Source organism: Ovis canadensis, chromosome 5 (assembly GCF_042477335.2).
Source record: "Ovis canadensis isolate MfBH-ARS-UI-01 breed Bighorn chromosome 5, ARS-UI_OviCan_v2, whole genome shotgun sequence".
In the NCBI taxonomy this organism is placed as follows: domain Eukaryota; kingdom Metazoa; phylum Chordata; class Mammalia; order Artiodactyla; family Bovidae; genus Ovis; species Ovis canadensis.
This window is the reverse complement of record NC_091249.1, coordinates 27,503,599-27,509,396: the sequence shown is the minus strand read 5'-3', so window position 1 is coordinate 27,509,396 and position 5,798 is coordinate 27,503,599.

Here is a 5,798-nt window from a genome sequence, read left to right as displayed (position 1 = left end):
GTTCATCAGGCACTCTATCAGATCTAGTCCCTTAAATCTATTTCTCACTTCTACTATATAGTCATAAGTGTTTGATTTAGGTCGTACCTGAATGGTTTAGTGGTTTTCTCCACTTTCTTCAATTTCAGTCTGAATTTGGCAACAAGGAGTTCATGATCTGAGTCACAGTCAGCTTCCGGTCTTATTTTTGCTGACTGTATAGAGCTTCTCCATCTTTGGCTGCAAAAAATATAATCAATCTGATTTCAATGTCGACCATCTGGTGATGTCCACGTGTAGAGTCTTCTCTTGTGTTGTGGAAGAAGGTGTTTGCTATGACCAGTGCATTCTCTTGGCAGAACTCTATTAGCCTTTGCCCTGCTTCATTCTGTACTCCAAGGCCAAATTTGCCTGTTACTCCAGGTGTTTCTTGACTTCCTACTTTTGCACTCCAGTCCCCTATAATGAAAAGGACATCTTTTTTTGGTGTCAGTTCTAGAAGGTCTTGTAGGTCTTCATAGAACCATTCAACTTCAGCTTCTTCAGCATTACTGGTCAGGGCATAGACTTGGATTACCATAATATTGAATGGCTTGCCTTGGAAACAAACAGAGGTCATTCTGTTGTTTTTAAGATTGCATCCAAGTACTGCATTTCGGACTCTTTTGTTGACTATGATGGCTATTCCATTTCTTCTGAGGGATTCCTGCCCGCAGTAGTAGATATAATGGTCATCTGAGTTAAATTCACCCATTCCAGTCCATTTTAGTTCGCTGATTCCTAGAATGTCGACGTTCACTCTTGCCATCTCCTGTTTGACCACTTCCAATTTACCTTGAATCATGGACCCGACATTCCAGGTTCCTATGCAATATTGCTCTTTATAGCATCGACCTTGCTTCTATCACCACTCCCATCCACAACTGGGTGTTGTTTTTGCTTTGGCTCCATCCTTTCATTCTTTCTGGAGTTATTTCTCCATTGATCTCCAGTAGCACATTGGGTACCTACCGACCTGGGGAGTTCATCTTTCAGTGACCTATCTTTTTGCCTTTTCATACTGTTCATGGGGTTCTCAAGGCAAGAATACTGAAGTGGTTCGCCATTCCTTTCTCCAGTGGACCACGTTCTGTCAGAGATGGGCATTCCAGACCACCTTACCTCCCTCCTGCAAAACCTGTATGCAGGTCAAGAAGCAACAGTGAGAACCAGAGGTGAAACAACTGACTGGTACCAAACTAGGAAAGGAGTATGTCAAGGATGTATATTGTCACCCTATTTATTTAACTTTGATATGCAGAGTACATCATGCAAAATGCCTGGCTGGATGAAGCACAAGCTGGAATCAAGATTGCAGGGAGAAATATCAATGACCTCAGATATGCAGATGACACCACCCTTATGGCAGAAAGCAAAGAGGAACTAAAGAGAAAGAGGAGCGTGAAAAAGCTGGCTTAAAATTCAACATTCAAAAAATGAAGATCATGGCATCCGGTCACATCAGTTCACGGCAAATAGATGGGAAACGATGGAAACAGTGACAGGCTTTATTTTCTTGGGCTCCAAAATCACTGTGGATGGTGACTGTACCAATGAAACTTAAAGCTCCTTGAAAGAAAAGCCACGAGAAACCTAGACAGCTTACTAAAAAGCATTTAGGAATCTTGACAGGATTTTTGCCTAAAAAGGTTGGTATAGTCAAAGCTATGGTTTTTCCATATGTATGGATGTGAGAGCTGGACAATAGAAAAGGCTGAGCGCCAGAGAAATGATGCCTTTGAATTGTAGTATTGGAGAAGACTTTAGAATCCCTTTGGCCGCAAGGAGGTCAAACCAGTCAATCCTAAAGGAAATCAGTCTGAATATTCATTGGAATGACTGATGCTGAAGCTGAAGTTTGGCACCTGATGCAAAGAACCAACTCATTGGAAAAGATCCTGATGCTGGGAAAGACTGAAGGCAGAAGGAGAAAGGTTCGACAGAGGATGAGACGGTTGGATGGCATCACCATCTCAGTGGACATGAGTTTGAGCAAGTTCTGGGAAATGGTGAAGGACAGGAAAGCCTGGAGTGCTGCGGTCTCAAAAAGTAGGACACGACTGAGCGACTGAACCACAGCAAGAAGCAGGGAAGATCCAGCACAACCAAAAATAAACAAGTAAATTTTTTTTAAGTGTTTTTTTAAAAAGAGCCTACTGTGGGCCAAGTGTCATTCCAGGTGCTGGAGACACAGTAATGAACAGAATAGACCAAATTTCTTGCTATCACACAGAGATCATTTATTAATAGTAGGAGCAACAGAAACAAAAATACAATATGTAAAGTTGGTCCTTTGGCTAAAACTCTGCTGTCCAAATGCTGGGGCCCAGGTTCCATCCCTGGTCAGGGAACTAGATCCCATGTGGCATAACTGAGTTTGCATGCCGCAACTAAAGATTCCCCAAGGGGAAGCAGAAGACGGAGAATCACCCAAGTGGCAACTAAGACTCGACACAGCTAAATAAATACATAAATATTAATATATATATATATATATATATATGGAGATGTAGCTTGTGCTTAGTTCTAAGAGAAAAATAAAGCAGGGAAGGGAATAGGAAATGTCAGGATTCCTAAAGCAATAAATAGGGTCATGGGAAAGACTGAGAAGGTGACACTGATCAAGAAATGGAGGGAGGTGAGGAGGGAGTCTTAACAATATCAGGGAAGGAATGTACCAGGCAGAGCTCACTGGATGTGCAAAGGCCCTGAGGTAGGAACTGCCTTAAAGAATAGCCAGAAGCCTGGTGTGGCTGGAGTGCAATGAGGAAGGGAGGGAATTAGGGGAGAGGAGGGCATGGAGGGGATGGTGTAGAGCAAGGGCTGGGGAGAACTTTGGCTTTTCCTCTGAGTGAAGTGGGATCCATGGAGGGTTCTGAGCAGAGGGGAGACACCCCTGACTTGGGAGATTACAGCAGGAGCTACAGTCGGGGATGGGGGGTGGGTGGAGGACTGGGTGGAATCAGGAAACTGGGAGCAGTGATGGTGCCTAGAGTGGGAGTGAGGACTAGAGATGTGGTTCAATTTGGCATTCATTTTGGCAGCAGGGCACACTACAGTTGATGCGTGGTCCTGCTCTAATGTCCTGAGAGGGTGGAGGGCCATTTTCTGAGATGGAACATGGGATGATAATAGGGGCTAGTTTGGCAGAAAAATTTGTGCCCCCAGTCTACCCTCTCTTTGTGCTTTCTTGAAAGAAAGGGAAGCAGATGCTCCCCCATCCCCTTTCCACAGCCATCAGGAAGGGCAGGGCTTCCTCCAGGGTGTTAGGCAGTCTCAGGAAGGGAGGAATGGTCCCACTGCAGACCAGAGGCTGTGCACCAGGACAGAAGTACCCAAACCCCACTCCAGGGCACTGTGCCTGCTCGGAACTCATCCTGTGCTCTGGTGTGACCACCTTGCAGTTCCATTGACCTGGAATGCCCTTCCTCTCATCCCTGATGGGGCCAAACTTTTCTTGTGGCCTCAGCCTCCTCTTAAGCTTTCCCGAGGATTTGCCTGGTGGTACAGTGGATCAGAATCTGCCTGTCAATGTAGGGGACAATGGTTTCTTCCCTGGTCCAGGAAGATCCCTCATGCCTCGGAGCATTTAAGCCCATGCACCACAACTACTGAGCCCAGTGCTGCAGCTGCTGAAGCCTTCACACCTAGAGCCTGTGCTGCACAACAAGAGGAGCCACTGCAATGAGAAGCCGGCTCTCCCCAGCTAGAAAGATGTCCAAGCAGTAACGAGGACCCAGCGCAACCATAGATAAACACATACATACATCAACAATTAAAATAAAAAAACTTTCCCCGTACTCGCCTACTCGCTGGCTCCTTCCATCCTGGGCCACAGCCTAATCATTCCCTGTCACTTGCTCTAGTGATTTCATTACTGAAACTCATTCACTGGTTGAAATTCTTTTGACTGACTTGATTATATCACCTCCATTTGCGTGAGTGCCAGAAGGCCAGGGAATCTCAGCCTCGGCACCTGAATCAATGTCCAGTCGTTAGAGGCAGACGGTCAATAGTACTGGTTGAATGAATGAACTTCACTTATTCTCAGCATTCTGTACATGCTGTTCTTCCAACCCAGGACTCCTTCCCCACTGCTTTTATGGAAGATACCAGAGGATTTCATCTCCCAGGTTGTAACAAGGCTAGGAACACAAGGTCCAGACATCTTTTTACTTTTTTGGCTCCCAGGCTCTTCGTTTCACCGAGCAGGCTTACTAGCTGCCACACTCAGGCTTAACTGCCCTGCAGCCAGTTCCCTGACCAGGGACCAAACCTGCAACCCCTTCGCTGGACAGTGGATTCTTAACTGCTGGACCACCAGGGAAGTCCTCTTTCTTTCTTTCCTTTTTTTTTTTTTGAGAGCTGCAAGTTTTCAAGAACTCAGTTTCCTGACCTGGGATTGAACCCAGCCCTCACAATGAAGGTGCCAAGTCCCAAACACTGAGCCACCAGGGAATTCTCAGCTATCTTTTCAAAAGAACAGCTTTGTTTCCTTCAGATAAACACCCAGGAGAGGAATGCCTGGAGCATACATTAGTTCTATATATTTATTGAAATATAGTTGATTTATAATGTTTAGGGTAGTTCTATTTTTAATTTTCTGAGGAACCTCCATACTGCTCAGGCCCTAGTCTGAGTAACATTCCATTGATAGGCCAAATCAAGTTTTGTTTTTCATTCATGGAATGACTTTGGTAGTTTCCACCTTTTGGCTATTCTGAATCATGGTGCTATCAGCATTCCTGTACAAGTGTTTGTATGAGCATCTTTTCATTTCCTTTGAGTTTCTACCTGGGAGTGGAAATGTTGAGTCACATGGTAATTTCGTGGTGAACGATTTGAGCAACTATGAGACTGTTTTCCCTGGCAGCTGTACCTTTTACATTCCCACCAGCAACGTACAAAGATTCCAGGGTTCCAATTTCTCCGCATCTTTGCCAGCATATATTTTGTTTAATTATTATGGTGATTGTCATCGTAATGGCTGTGTATTAGTGGCCCAGTCGTGTCCTACTATGTGACCCAATGTACTGTAGCCCACCAGGCTCCTCAGTCCACGGAATTCTCCAGGCAAGAATATGGGTAGCCATTCCCGTCCCTAGGGGATCTTCCTAATGCAGGCAGTGAACCCAGGTCTCCTGCATTGCAGGCAGATTCTCTACTGTCAGAGCCCCCAGAGGGGGAAGTGGTATCTCACTGTGGTTCCCCAGTACTTCTGGTACGTCCAGTGGATGAGCCCAAAACAGAGCTGTGATGTACAGCTTGGATGTTCAGGGACCAGCAATTGCTGAGAGGAAGGGGCCAAAGGGCACAGTCACCAGCTGTGACCTTGACAGGCCACTTCCCCTGGTGATACCTTGATGGTCTCAGCTGCAGAAAGGGATGGTAATGCATCCTGCAAAGGGTGGAAGTGAGATTTCCTTAAGACCATTAGGGACTGCTGTGGTGGTCCAGTGGTTAAGAATCCACCTTCCAATGTAGGGGACACAGGTTCAATCCCTGGTCCAGGAAGACTCCACATGCCTCGGGGCACCTAGCTGGTGCAGCACAAATGCTGAGCCCACGCTCTAGAACCCCTGCTCTGCAACAAGAGAAGCCACTGCAGTGAGAAGCCCGTGTGTCACAGCTACAGAAGTGTCCCCTCCCACCTTGCTGCAACCAGAGAAAGCCTGCAAGCACCAAAGACCCTCGCAGCCAAAACAAAACAACCAAAGAAAGAAAAACTAATACAAAAAAGACCATTCATGGGGCTTCCCTAGTGGTAGAGTGGTTAAGAA